Source organism: Protopterus annectens, chromosome 4.part0, assembly GCF_019279795.1.
Source record: "Protopterus annectens isolate FY-2018-M chromosome 4.part0, PAN1.0, whole genome shotgun sequence".
NCBI lineage: Eukaryota > Metazoa > Chordata > Ceratodontiformes > Protopteridae > Protopterus > Protopterus annectens.
The window spans coordinates 538,410,168-538,426,067 of record NC_056733.1 but is presented as its reverse complement, the minus strand read 5'-3'; the positions used below and the strand labels follow the sequence as shown (position 1 = coordinate 538,426,067).

General features: G+C 37.9%; 1 protein-coding gene across 1 annotated transcript in view; it reads right to left on the bottom strand.

The window, feature by feature from the left end:
* THOC5 (THO complex 5) overlaps positions 1 to 15,219 on the bottom strand; it is a 1,209,707-nt gene extending 1,194,488 nt beyond the window's left edge. Inside the window, exon 1 of the mRNA XM_044068466.1 lies at positions 15,080 to 15,219. The gene's annotated coding sequence lies outside the window, so the exon portion shown is untranslated. The remainder of the gene's footprint in view (positions 1 to 15,079) is intronic.
* Between the last annotated feature and the right edge of the window lie 681 nt (positions 15,220 to 15,900).

Genomic DNA, 15,900 nt, shown 5'->3' with positions numbered 1-15,900 from the left:
TGATTGCGGTGTGAAGAACTGAGGGATCTGCTGGGTTTGGGCTATATGCTAGGTAGGTATGAGAAGAGAACTGTTGAGTATATGACAGAGTTTTTGTGTGTTGAGGTGACTAATTGTTGGAAAGTTAGCACAGCACCTACAATCAAAGACCATTTTAAATCAATCAGTTTGGGTTAATAAAACTATAGGTAGTATGCCACATTAGCCCCAAGGAAACCATTCTGGCTAAAAGGATCTTACTGCAAGGTCATAAATTTACAAAAACAAAAGCAGTAAAAACTGTGGCATATTCATACAAGAGTCAAGAATATAACATGGCCTACCATTTACTAAAGCAACAGCTGCAAACACTACTGGTAAATGTATGTCAAAAAATATGGTTAACACATAAAAGCTGGGCAATAGTGTTTGATTGCAGCTGGGTAGGAATGTTATGCTTTGCATCAAAAGAGACTACTATAACATTAAAAATGAGGTGGAGGTTAGTCCACTAGTGTTGCCACAAAAAAGAGAAAACTATGTCTTTAAACCTGAAGAAGTTGAATCACTCTACAGATCTTTATCCAGCCAGCCGCAGACTCATTACTTTTTTTTTTGCGGGTAGGGAACCGAAAGGTGACACCTGTACTGCCTTCAATGAACACCTGATAAACAGTAAACCACTAACGTCTGGTATGCTAAACAGTACTGAAATGTCATACCAGACTGATGTTCTTAGACACTATTGGAATCATAAAAATAAAGGGATAATATTAGCTCTCAGTTGGAACTCTAACCCAAGACCACTAGTATACCACTGTCAGTGTCACTTGACATGGAACCAACAAAAGCCTTCTATACCTAAAAAGATAGATACACAGTTTTCCCCTTTAGAGCTTTACCCTTTCAGTTACGAAAAACCCTAGCATGGTGATCAAGGTCAGACTACACAAATGCAAACACAGAGAAAGCCATCTGCTCAGACAATGTTCATATCAAAGAAACAAAATGTTAGTACATCTCTCATTTGGAATAAATGAGAAAGGCTACACCACATCTGCAGCCAGACACAGAACCTAGTCTGCGGGAACCATCTTCAGAAATTCACTGCTTATATGTTTGTGACACTGATCTTGGTAAAATACTGAGGTTACATGCTTTCACCAAGACACTAACAGAGGTTTCCCAATGGCATCATTGTCGATACTGCTCCACAATCTACAAATGTTAATAAGCCACTGGGTATAAAACAACCATACCAAAGGAAAGGGGCACGTTATTCCTTTATTTTGGTGTTCTTTTGCACATTACAGTCCATGAAGACAGGAGGAACTAAGGCTCTTGTACCAACTTTAATGGGTATACTCTTAAGAAGAGCTGTTTAGCAACATATGGGATATGCTCAACTATCTTCAAGATCTGCCTTCAGTGAACTGCCATTTACAAGGCCATGGGCAGGCCAATAGTGTACCTTGGTCTTCACAAAGTTGAGTCTAAACCTTAATAAATTTTTGCAAAATGTATTTTATTTAGCAAACCTGACATCTTTGTGTGTGCAAGGATGGTACAGTGGTACACTCATCAGTGTGCTGAAGGTCAATGCCAGGAATCTTGGAAACTTTGATTTCTGAAATTCTATAACTAAGTCTGAACATTCTTTTGCCTATAAAGCAGTCTATGTCAGTTCAACTGGGAAGGGTAGCTTCTGCAAGGATTAGGATAACTGCAAGAAAATAGAGAACAAGTCTTGTCCGGCCCCCGTCAGTAATGCACAGACCTGTCAATGGCATGAATAGCAGCAGCAACGGAGCCATGTATAAACCTCAGGAGCTCGGCCAATCTAGGTATCACTTGTACTTCCACAAGTCTTCAGATCTCCTGGAGTCAAAGTCATAACATACCATAATGCTGTTCTCAACAACTTTCACATATCTGCTTGGTAGTAGCAGTTATCTCCACAGTGTACTTTAAGACACGTGTTCACATATGCATAACACTAACAAAGTAATCATAGGCACACAAGTGGAAAGGTGCACAAAAGTGAGAAAAATAGATGACCATCTAATTCAGCATGTCTACCAATTTGAAGACTGGCCAAATTTCCAATATGCTAGAGCACAGATAAGTACAGCCTTGTACAACACCAGCAAATGAAGGAAATCTACGAAACACTGTTACTTAATGCTCTTCAAATGAATCTATTATCTTATCCCCTTCCAATTTTATATTTGTGGCCTACATCTCGACTTTCAAATTAAGAAGAGTGAACTATTGTTCTGTACAACACAAGGAAACTAACTTATGAAAGTGAATAAAATGTCTGCATGCTGCTGACAACTGTGACACATTCCTGCAGCATCATCCAAGTAACTGAAAATGTACAACAAAAGTTCCTACATTCATGACCAGTATAATGGCAAAAATTCTACTATATCTGCACACTGTCCACCATATCAAAATTCACCACCAACCTAAAAATGTACCTTATAAACAAGAAACAACTGTGAAATGCAACTCTTGTCATTAACTGATGGCCATCCCCAAGTGTGCCGCTCACTGCTTTAGCTTCTGCTGCTAAAATTAAAATGCTACAAACCAATTTTAGCTGCCTGCTACTATAGCCCCATAGTCTGTCATCCCTTTTACAGCATTATTCAGGTATACATGTAGAGCACCCCCCCCCCAAGAAGTCTTTTACTGGAATACTCCACTTGCTTACATAATTTCTCCAGTATCAGGCAAAAGTGTTCGTTAGTTGCACATTTTACTAGATGACAAATGAATGTTCAAAGGTTCAGAGGTAAGTACTAGGCTAGCTGTCATTGCATGCAATTTTAAGACTAGCCAGTTTTCTTTTTGTGCTTGAAATAACCTATCCCATTTTGTTATATTTTGGTCTTACCCATCCCATGGTCGATACAGATCTCCAAGGAGAAGGAATGGGATCACAGTAAACTCTGTAACCTGTGGGGAAACCATGCAAGTAGGTTGAGGTGCAAGGTCCAAAATTCCAGCAACAACAAACAAAAAATGACCAGCACCAAGTAGAATTACACTGAAGAAGCCAAGAGGTTTGCGAAACCGATCTGTTAATCCTGGATACTAATGAAATACGAAGTTTGTGATTTAACACTGCCATTTGGTGCTGGCCAATTTTGTTTGCTGTTGCTGCAATTTCGGACCATGCACCTCACCATACTGCCGTGGTTTCCCATAGGTTACCGAGTTTACTAAGAAATCGGATCATACTACAGATAATCTTAGGGGACCCACGCATTGGGATAAAGCATTAAGAAGTTGCCTCTATCCATTATTAGTACAAGAGGCAGTCCTTGGGGTAAATTTTATATTTCCCATGTACAGATCTAAGCTGTGATTAAATATGGACAGGGATGAACTTTGTTTTATGTGGATGGGGCAGATATTCCACAGCAGTGGTATCCTCTAGTTCCTCCAAACCATTCTGCTGATGTTGCAGAAGAGGCTTAGATCCCTAGACAGAGTATTTGTGGTGCCATTTAACTTCTAAACATGCAGTAAATCTGTCGATAATGGGTCAGAGAATGCCTTGTATGCCAGACAGATGACTGTAAGAATACACTCTGTGTGCAATGCTGTGATGGGAGAGGGGAGAAGACTGATGGATAACGGAATTCAAAATAGAAGTGAGCTGCTAAGGATATATATGTAGTTAGGATTTAGCAACTGTGTGCAACTCTAGGAAATCTCAGTGAGCCAGGAGAGCAAAATACCTTCAGGGCTAGTACTAAGACAAGCTAAAGGAAAAACCAAGTGTGAAGGTCTGTGTGTATGAAGATTCCCTGACTCAGAAAACATAAGGGAGGGAAGAGTCTGAGATGGGCTACACATAAACAATGCCAAAACAAAAAATATGCAATATGTATCGCTCTCTCACACACACACACACACACACACTTTATATATATATTAGACACACACATACATATCTATATATAGATATAGATATAGATACACACATCTACATAAGAAATAGTGAATGTTTATGTGGTTGCATTAAGTAAAAATGTGTCTATGCTTGTGCTCACCACAAATTTTAAAATAATTTTGTCTTTTTCTGTTAATAAAGCGAGAGGCTTCTTCAGCTCTCACTACTGGCACGTACCACCATAGTAATTCATATTATTGATCAGACATACCATAATATGAACAACTCAACTTGTATTTGGTATCGGATGATTAAAGTAAGAGTTGCAATGGAAGTAAAAGTACAAATCTAACAAACGTCATACAAAAAACAAACATCTAATACTAAAGATAAAACACTAAAAATTAAAACAAACAAATATTATATGCAAAACAAAAATAAAAAACTACTTGCATTATTATATTTTAGTAAAAGCTGCTATGTTCTAGATTCTTTAACTTGAGCATGCTCTTGTTCAATTGAGCATGGCCTTTCAATAAACTTTGCATTCAAGTTTTTTTTCCCCTCCCTCTTTCTAGCTTTGCGTTCAGATTACCTTGTAATGGGCCTGATTCGAGTCGGTGAAGGACACAAGGAACAAACTTTTCAAAGTTCCTGCAGACCTTAGCTTGTCCCTGCAAACCTTAGCTTGTCTAGTTAGGGAGTTTTTGGAGTCCTTAAGCGCCTGAAGTCTGAGGTGTTGGGTCACATAATGCTGAGAGGGTTAATTGCTCTTACTATACAGGATGCTTTGCATTTTTCTGCAGATTGCCATGTATACCACAAGGTTGTTATTGAAGTTATATCTCCTGTTTTTGTCAATATGCTTGTACATACTACACAGTTTTTTTCTTTTTCTGAATAGTTATTTAAATATTGTCCAACTCGTCCTTGTAATAATGTATTCTCATGTAAATTTACTGCCTATTTTATATGTGGAGCTTTTCTCCGCAGGCCTCCACTGAAAATGGGCTCACACCCAGTTGGACTTTACTGGTAAAGTAATGTCAAGTAAAGTAAAATAAAATCTGTCAGTGAAGACATTTCTTTTGCGAGTATGGACACAAAAATTCTTTTGGCTCATAACTGCACAGCATCTGCACTCTGGTGGGTTGCAAGGAAAAAGCTCCTACATGTAGCTCTGTAGATCCATTAAATTTACTTTTCATTTTCTGCTCCACTAATAACACTTCTACCTTTTCAATAAATGAAGGATGGTTGGAGGTGACTGGTCCCCCTTATGTTGCTCCAGTTTTTGACCATTTTTCTATTTACTGCATTTGAATCCTTGGAATATGTTAGGATTATAATTCTGTTATGCTTGTCATTTCCTTCACCGATACTTGATTGCATGGCATGTGATGGTTTCCTTCTAGGGAGTTTAGCCGAGCTGGATCATTATTGTGTTTCAGAAATTTTATGGGGCCCAGTACGTTGGCCATCAAATTCTCATTGTATTCTCTTTCCAGAGAATCTTGCTGCAGTTTGTCTACATTGTTAGGAAATCAGTCCATCTCTCCAGATACTCTTGGCTATTCTCATCCCCTGTGATTTGATCACATTTTTCTTAGTAATACATATACTTTTTAGCATACATTTTAAAAAGATTAAAAGGGGGTGTCTTTTCCTCACCCCTACCGACTCAAAATAAATAAATACAAGACGCTACTACTGGTGTACTGCTCTGAGTTATACATGTGAGGAGTGCTGATTCTGCTGCTATTAACAGAGGTTGTTTTGGACTCATCAGAGGGAACAGAAAACAGAGTAAACCTCTGTGATGACGCTGACAACAATATAACTCCTGCAAAGCATGCTACAAAATGACAGTTAAAATTTAATGGAAACAAAAGTAGAACTCCACATTAAGTCAGTCACTATAACCCTGGCAGGTACTATCAGCAAAGGGAGTGGCATTACTGGAGAGAATGGATGACCAACAGACAGATGGAGACTGACAAAAAAAAAAAGACAGGATTGCTTATTCCACAATGACTGGATGACCAACAGACAGTGGGTTGTAGCAGTGGCAAATCGAATGGTAATGCGCCGACTTACCAAGTTTTACTAGAAAAAATAAAGCAGATATAATTTTGCACTGCCACATGCTACAAGGCCATATCTTAATACTTAATCTAGTCTGGAAGCCATTAAAGGCAAAAGGGAAATATCAATTTGTTAGAAAGAGTTCAGAGAAAATTAACTAGAAGGGTGTGTGGAAAGGAGGGCCGTATGAACAGACTTTAAGAAATTGAGATTTTCATTCCAGAAGAAAGAGACACAGCAGACATGATCTACTACACAAAATTACATCAGGGTGTTGCAAAGGGTCAACTCTGGTCAAAGGTTGAATACTAATGGCACTAACTTACTACCAACCTGGACGCACAATGAAATCCAATAGCAAGATTGTCTAAATAGACCACAAGAAAATCCAAGGGAAGGGAAATGATTTAATGTTTCATTTCTGATGAAGTTCCACTTACAAAGGAAAAAAAGCATGTAAACTTTTAAAAACAGAAATCTTTATTAAGTAGGCTAGAATTATTGGTGTTTTTTTAAACCAATGTGGATTGCTGAATAAGTACCTTTAAAGTTAATATTTTATGGGAGTGTAGTGAGTTCACAGACTTTAAAGATTCCCTGCAGACTGCTCTGTCAGAGATGCTTTGTGAGCAAAGTTGCATAACTAAGGAAACAGCTATGATAAATAATTGAATTGTCTAGATATAGTAAGGCCTTGCTGAGTCTAATTATGGTGTCTGCCAAAAAAGGAATTACTAGAAAATGGAAATCAACCAGCTTTACTAGAAGTAGTGAATATAGTAACAGAGATAAAACAACTGGAATGGAGATCTTTAGAAAAGAAAGGAGCAAATTACATAGAAACAATGGGAATTGTGGGAACAATACATGCAAAGGAGGAAGGAGGTTTAAAAGGCGGCAGAATTTTAATGAAAGATATCTAATGTTTAACTGACAGTGACTGGACAGATTATAAGAGATATGTAATGTTTGCAACTAAAATTAATTCAATATGGTTTGTTTTTATTTATATTAAAATGTATGATTGCCCATGTCAAATGTAATAAATTTAATAAGGATGTTTCTACCTTGAAGTTCTTCCCAGGACTAAATGGTCTATCCCTCCTTAAGAAAGGAAGTACAACCCAAAGGTGGGTATTAGCAAAGCAATGATGGACACAAAACTAAAATGATGCGAAACTCCTATGAATCCTCTGAGAAAAAATCAACAGCACTTTCAGAAGGGGTGTTGATACTTAAGAAAGCAAGGACTACAAAGACTACATGAAATATGGAAGTGCAAAGGAAATAGCCTGTTAAATCAATAACAGCTACAAATACAAGCAAACATTTCTCCTCCTGTAGACAGATAAACGAAATGAACCTGACTATGGTCTAAAACTTATTCTTTTGTCCTTTATCCATATCCCAGTTTATCACATTTTTCTAGCTCAGTCAGTTATCCTCTTCTGTTTTATACCAAAACTATGCTTACTAACCTATTCGATACCCCCTTCACTTGCACTGGCCAGTATGGAATCTTTTTCTGCCATTGCCTCATCTGTAGCCAGCCTGATAGCACTAGATATTTTGAGACAGCGTAGTAACAGATTCATGCTTACCAAAAAACACTTTAATGCTACCTCACAATGATGCAGTATATGAGAGGTACAAGTTACTTACTGAATTTGGAGGCTACCTTCTCACCTCAGAACACATAGATACAGCATATATGCATTTGTAACACTCGTGCCCTGGCCCAGCAATCAAGGAGCCGCAATCCTCACCACTAACACCAGAGAGGGTGTCTCATATATGAGGAAAGGATAACAAATACACAGTAAAGTGCAATTTCCCTTAAGAGCACACAGAGATCACAGTCAGTCTGGTGCTGGTTGCTCCCTTGCTCTTCAGGTCCCCAATAAAACTACCTACTGGCACAGCTATAGGGTCCAGACCTCAGCCTAGTGGGCAAGCTAAAACCTCTAGCACCCTCTCTGTCCAACCAGTGCTTTGTGTCCCTGCCCAAGTAGCTGACAGACACACACACACACACACACACACACACACACACACACACACACACACACACACACACACACACTCCTGGGGAAGGCTGGCACAGGCTCTCTAGCTGTGCCCCTTTTTACCCAGACTACATGGTAGTACCAGCTGCCACCACCCACTAATAATTATCAGCTACTCCAAGGCCATTAAAGGTTGTCCAATTATCACTGTGCAATATTATTATCCAATTGGTAGATGTGACTAAGTCTCAAGGCTTATTAATGTGACTTGGACAGTAAACTCTTTAAATATGCAATGTACTTGAGTTAAACTTCTCTCTACACAAACCAGCCACAGTTTAAAATATTTAATAACAGATAATTAAAACCACAAGACAATACTTTCTGCTACACAGACAGTGCTAGTCAAGGGTTCAGAGATCACACAGGAATACTTAAATCATTAGTACAGTTTTGACATCACTGAAAAACACAGCTAGACTATCTACAAGAAAACATACTTCTAAAATAACTTGCTTACATTGCTTACATAGAGCATAAGGCAGTGCCAAGTTGGATGTTCAAGACAAAAATGCTTAATACACTCTGATTCTCACTGTTTAAATTGAAACTGCAGTTCTGATAAAAATTACATAATTTCACGCCTTCCTGGTGTTCCCAGGCTAACAGAAACAGCATTTACATTCTTTTACACTTAGAGCAATAAAGGACATTCCACATGTAAATTCTGGTCATTAACTTTAGCCTTAAAACAATAGGCAGGAAGCCTTCATCTAGCCAGACTGGAGCCAAATTCTAAACATCAAAGGCAGTGATATTTCAAAGGACCAACAAGAAATGCCTGACTTAGCTTTATTTACAGCAGAGAGCAAGGTTGCCATATTGTTTTAAGTTCAACATTTCCAGTATTTACAAATGATAGAATTATGTACCAAATTCTATTTGACTAGGCTGGCAGCCTTCACCCTTCTCTATCAGTCTTCACAGCATGCATAGCACTGAGCACTTCCAATAAACCAAAATTATGTTGAGATTAAGAGAATAATGACTAAACCTCCCAGGCTAAAGATTAAATCTTGACTATTACTATTTTGCATCACTTCTCTTTTGTGTTTTTTTTTCTCCCTGGGCCTCCGCTGAAAAGGGCTCATGCTCAGGTCGGACATTTCCGGTTAACAAATGTCAAATAAATGAGTGACTGAAATAAATAAATAAAATGAATTAATTAAAATAAAATAAACTAAGAAACCTCTAGCATTTGTCCATAAAGCAACACACCTTCACCTTTCACACCCACAGACATTATACCTCTAAAAATCACAATGTTGCTGATTCCAAGACCTTACACCCACTAAAACTGCATCAAACTATAGTAATATTTTAGTAATAGGCGACTCTATTGTAAGGCATAAGAACACCACACTCACCAGACTGGATAAGAACAAGGTGACAGCTTTCTTTCTGGAGCCAGGATCTGGGATGCAACAAGGACTTGTAGATCCTTCCATCCTGATAAATACAATTATGACCTGACAGTGGTCCACGTGGGGGGGTGAATGACCTTAGACTTTTTACCAGAGAGACACGCAGAAGAATATGAGCGAGCTTGTTATGCGTGTGTGTAAACAGGAAAAACACTGGTCTCGAGTGGCATTTTGCCATCACCCAGAATGCTGAGATGCAAAGACAAGATAAACTGGCTATGCAATTGGTGTCATTGTAGGGGGATCCAATACGTGTCAACTTGGGATGAGATGGCTGACAAGCCTTCCTACTTTGTCAGGGATGATCTGCACCTCTCTTACCAAGGGATTTTGTATTCTAGCTAAAGACTACTGTCTCTATAGTGCCTTTTTTAGGTAGAGTCCATCTGATGGACATTCCTACCTAGTAAATTCTAATCTGGAACACATTAATGTGGCTCTACTCAATGCCAGGAGTCTTATCAACAAAACCCAAACTTGTCCTGCAACTTGAACACATTCATATATGTGTAGAGACAAAACCTTACGGAAGCCATTAGGAAGCTCAAAGCTGAGTATGAACTAAAAACAGCCACTTAAACTGCTAATCTTTAACTATGTCAGGAATTTAAGAGCCATCACCAAACAATGTTTAGAGATAGTCCACAACAATACTACACTTTCTAATCCAAAGGAATCACCACTGTCCTAGTTAACAAATGTAGAGCAAATTTTACTCTACCCACAGTTATAGCCATTTCAAAGGTTCCATAACCCAGCCACCACCTTTAATTACTATGGAACAAGTTCTCTCAGCCCTGTCAAAAAAACAAGAACACTTCCATCCATGTGTCCTAACAAGAAATCAGTTTACCTAATTATAAGTGCTAAATATGACAATTCTTAATCCATACTTAATATCTTTAATCTAAGCCTCTCTCCTGGTTACATACCTGAAGCCTGGAAAACAGCCATTACACAATGGTGACCCAACCAAGGACCCTGATAACTATATGCTTATTAGTCTCAAGAGACTCATATATAAAGCTATGGAGCACATTACCTAAGACTTAATTAATCTGGACAATGAAAATCCCTTAACCCCGGATTCTTATCAATCTTGCTTTGTCAAAGGAAGGTCCTTCCTTTTTAACCTCAAAAAATAAATGAAGAGGGGGACAATGGTTATCCCAGTGCACACAGCATATCTAGACCTGGCCAAGGCCAAAGGCACTACTTCCAATGCAAGTATTACTGACAGACTAGTAAAGCTGAATATAAATCCTTATACTGTGCAGTAGATAATAAACTGGTTGCCTGACAGAAACCATGTGGTTAGAGCAGCAGGTACCACTTCTGAAAGCAAAAACGTTACCAGTGATGTACTACAGGGCTCAGTCTTGGGCCTTCTATTTGGCATATATTTCTCAGACCTTCAGGCCAGCACTCCTAGCCTATGGTTAACTTAAGTTTGCAGACTACTGTAAATTGGGTGGTGGTGTTCAATCTTCAACTGACTCACAACTGGTAAAACATGGGTTAGACCATTTTAATAACTGGTGCAAGGAGAATGACTGATCTCAAATTAAAAAGTAAACAAGTGTAGCACAGTTCGCTTTGGTGCACAAAACAAAACAGTTTCACTTTCCATACAGGGGATGCATCCCTCCAGACACTATTAAAAAGGGATCCAGGCACTCTTGTTGTTCATTATCAATTGACCAGCATTTTTCCACAGTAGTACGAAAAACCTTTTATCTAGTCCATCATCAAGGTCATCTCCACTAGATCAAAAATTCCCCCTTTACTCACACCTTATCAGACCTGTTACGGAATATAATGCACCTTTTGGCACGTATCTAAGTATATCAAGTAACCTGACAGCTCTGAGATTCATAACTAGAGATCAGCTTCCTCAAAAATCTTAGTTAGCAGAGAAAATGGCAACCCTTTCTTTGTAGTAAGTCTACTACATACTTCTTGGAGATCTGCATACAGGCTTTTGAGAAATGAAAGATCCAACCCTATTGACCCCCTATTCCTTCACAGAACTAATGCTACTTCAAGTACAAGGAACTAAACCTTCATCAGTAGATAAATAAGAGAAGTTGGCATGAAAGATTCATATCTCAAAGTATTCTTCACTTCCGGAACAAATTTCCACAACATCTCAAGCACAGTTGCAGCCTTGCCACCTTCAAGGTAAACCCCAATATAATTGGATGGGCAGCTTCAGAATCTCCCCCTGTTCTATCATGTCTTAACCTCACTCTACCATCAATGCTAGAGGGAAATTATGAATAGTTTTTTTATGCTAATCTTGAAATTGTTCGCAGACTGGTTGCCTAGTAATTACTAATGAACCTACTGAGAAATGCCACATTTTTTTAAGACTGGGCCATGACTAAGGAAATTGTTCCTGCTTAATAGAAATACAAACAAGTGAAGTCTTTAGATAAGGAAAACTGGTTTCTGGCATTAGAAGGGATTGGTGTCATTAGTATATAGAATAGAACTACATCAATTACAAAAATGAAAGGAGGAGCATCCACCAAGAACTGGTGTCCACAGGGACTCCAATACTAACTGCAGTTAGCACAGCTGGGAAAGAAAATAGCATGGATTGACACCTTGTGAACAATTTGATAAACTTTTGAGTAAAAAAAGTAAGACAACTTGCAAGAGGCTAGTAAAATAAAATAGTACGTCTTCAGGTCCAAAGGTCTGGAAAATACTAAGAAACATACATGGAAAAACTTCAGTTTTGTTTCACTAAGGGCAGTAAATGTGTCACATACGTCTAGAAAGCCATATTATTAACAATTCAACAATACACTGCTGTGAAGAGAAGTACTGAGTTGTGCTGCAAGCACAAGAGAAGATATGAACTGCGGACTATAATAAAAATGGTACAAAATATATTTATTATTTTTCTAAAATAAGATATTAAAAAGAAACATATCAATGCAAAGCATAAATGCTCACCTGCCATGTTGCAATGTTTCAGTAAACAACATATCATGACAATTGCTTATAACACAACACATCACACAAAATATCTCGAAACGTTTGACATTATTATTAATTTGTTAGTAAGTTAGCCTCTTTTGTCATTACCTGTTAAAATAGAAGAGACCTTTCCCAAATTAATCTCCTCATCTAATTACATAACATCCACACTGCAATGATGTCTTTTTTCTCATAAAATCATATTTGGAAATAATGAATTGATTTGACACAAGCTGTTCGACTGCGTAACAATGACACACTAAATATAAACCACATCAACCCACTGAATTTAAAAACGTTCTTACTTACAGATGAACTAAATGAAATGTCAGCTGCTTTTTGGAATTTGATTGTTATCCTGATCAATATGCAAACTTTCAGGCTCACAAGGATTACATGATCAAAAACTCAAAACAACAGACAGTACAACATACAAGATAAAGAAGTACAGGTTTCCTATTACACCAGGAAAAGCATCTGGCACTAATCTGTGTCATAATCTATGACAAAGGTGTATGTTAAAACATGCAGACTTTAAAAAACTAAGTTGTGCATATCAAACAATGCAAGGTTTTACAAATGGGACTAAGAAAAGTATACCTCACTGTACCTTTTTGGAAAAAAAAAGTTTGATGGTCTGCCAATTGAATTTGTCATTTGAGACCTGCAAAATATATATATTTCTGAAATGTCTGAACAAGAACTTGTTCCTATATCCATCTTTATATATCAAAGATCAAGAAACAGGTACAGAATCCCTCACTAAAAATATAATCTATGATACTAATTACAACCATAACATCTCCGCTGTCCAAAGGTTTGCCTTATCACTCTCAATTTTTGACTTTCTGTTAAAACACAGGATTATACATTATTTTTGATGCAAAACCTGATGTTCTATTCAATTACGTGAATAAGGATATATTTTTAAAAAAAAACTGTCCCCGATTTTTGACCCTCTGTCCCACAAACAAAGATGTACAAACTACAACATACTGTATTTTAAAATCACTGTATGCACGTAACTCTGGGACCCCCCCCCCCAAGTTACCACCCAACATAGACTCTGGACAACTGCCTATCCTGGCTAACACAATAAGGAGCAAAATAGCTTTCATTTATCAATTTCGTTTAACTGACTTAAGTTTACTGCCACAAACGCCTCTCTGAAATAGATTCCTACTAAGAAACCACAGAATAGATTCCTACTAAGAAACCACAGAAGTGCTCATTCAGATTACAACAACACAAGGTTTTTAATGTAGGGTTATACACATTATGACTCAATGGACAAGAAGCCAAAATGAATCCATAAAATGTCACACTGCCATTAACCTAAAAATAGTGAATAAACACACAACAAAAAATATAAACGTTATTACCTCCATAACTGTATCAAGAAGATCTTTCTGTTCAGTGGCCGTTTACACCTTTAACCATCCCTCCTACTCAACAATAAGATAACAACACTCAAGTGTCTTCAATGCAATGCAGCTTTAAAGCTTTCTTGTATGGTTGCTATATTACTGTTGCGTTGTTCCAGAGTCCAAAGTCTCCTTACAGTACAGATATTCATACAAGGGGGTGAGAGATCAAAGGTCTGGAAGCCCACCTTACTGATAATTCTTTACTGTCCAAGTCTCTCCTCTACCTGCAGGGGAGGAGAAGGGACAAACCCCCCTCCACCACTTAAAATTGTACTACCATTGCAATGCTCATTTACTACAGCCATCTCTAATCAGAATCACTGCTTATGGACTCAGATCTATTGAATTGCATCATTATCATTTCTGCCACAGCCATATTCATTCACTTTTAGTACTGCCTGTAACCTCTGGGGCGTATGATGGTTACCTGGAGTGGGCTGAATAGAATGGTGGCAAGCAAGGCTTGCTCCAACACATCCCAACTTACAGCAACTGGAACAGTCATCGTCTTACTTACTATGCAAAGTTGACGCATGCGTAGATTTCTGCAAGGTAGTTTTAAAAGTATATTGTAAGGGTAACAAACTACTGACATTTGTCTAATAAAGCTTATAGACGGTCCCTCGTAAAATAAAGTTCTTTAATGATTATGCTCTTATAGTAACTGAATGATTTGTCTTTTCTCAAACTGTTCTGCACATCTTGGACATTTAGCAATATAAATCTCTGTGAAGCAGACTTGAACTCTAGGGACCTCTTCAACCTACTTCTCATTGGCTATACTGCCGAGTCTTTAAGTGTAAATAACATCCAGTGAACAAACGAAGCAATGAATAAAACTCTGGGTGTTTCGGTAAACACTCTAAACAGACGCAAACAGCCTGACAATCAGAAGCGAAAAAAAGCAATGAAAGAAACTCTCAAACAACAGCAAGCAAGGAGCCCCTGCAAATGTTATTTGCAAACTGCTTTCAAGGCATGCAACAAGAAATATAGCAAGAACACAAATCTCCCCTCACATCGACAGAAATTACTTCACTGTGATAAAATGAGCATGCACATCTTAAAAATGACAATAACTACACCTTTCAGATCGATGGCAAATACTGATGTACTACACTAAATCTGCAAAAGTACAAGTTAGCCTGTCACCACTAAAAGACACGTCCTCGAAATTTGTAAGCGGCTCCTACTATAACTCACCTGGTGAGCAATTCTGCCAGCACGATCTCAGGTTCCCCTTACGTACCAGGCAACTCAATTTTTCCCAAGCAAGTCCAAAACATGAACGATTTACTGCAGAAAGGAGAGACAGGAAACATCTATGCCTCCAAAACACACTTCCGGCTTTAAGAAGTCATAGAAACAGGCAAAAGATGTAAACAGTATGCGTTGTTTTGTGACGGTTTCGGTTCTTATTCCTGTCTCCACCTAGTGAGAACTAATGGACAATACATGGAGAAACTACAGCCCTTGTTGAACAACTTTTCGTTAGTTTTTATAAAAATAATATAAATAAATTACGTATTAAAACGATAACTACACAGACTTCATGCACACGTATATAAGTTATATACAGCATTATGATCAGTACACAAAGAAAAACTATAAGCATCTTTATATATTCCAGACCACATAATTTTGCCAGTTTAATATTTATTTATTTATTTATATTTGTTGACCAGGAGTGTCCGACTGGACGTAGGTCCATTTTCAGCGGAGGCCCGGGGAGAAAAGCTCCACAGTTAAAATAAACAGACAGTAGTTACATTGGATTACATAACGATTAACAATTTACATAGCAATTACTGACAACATATTTACAGATGAAGAACATAGTACATCAGTAGACAACTAGAATCATCTGTGAAGTACATAACAGACATTAACAAATGTTAAAATAAGAAGTTCCTGCTGTATAAGTACTAGGCTTATGAGCATCCGAGCTTGCTATAATCAAGGTAGTTAGTGGAGTGGAAAGAAAGGTAGTGGTTGGATGGGATGGGTGATATTAGAGTGGGAGT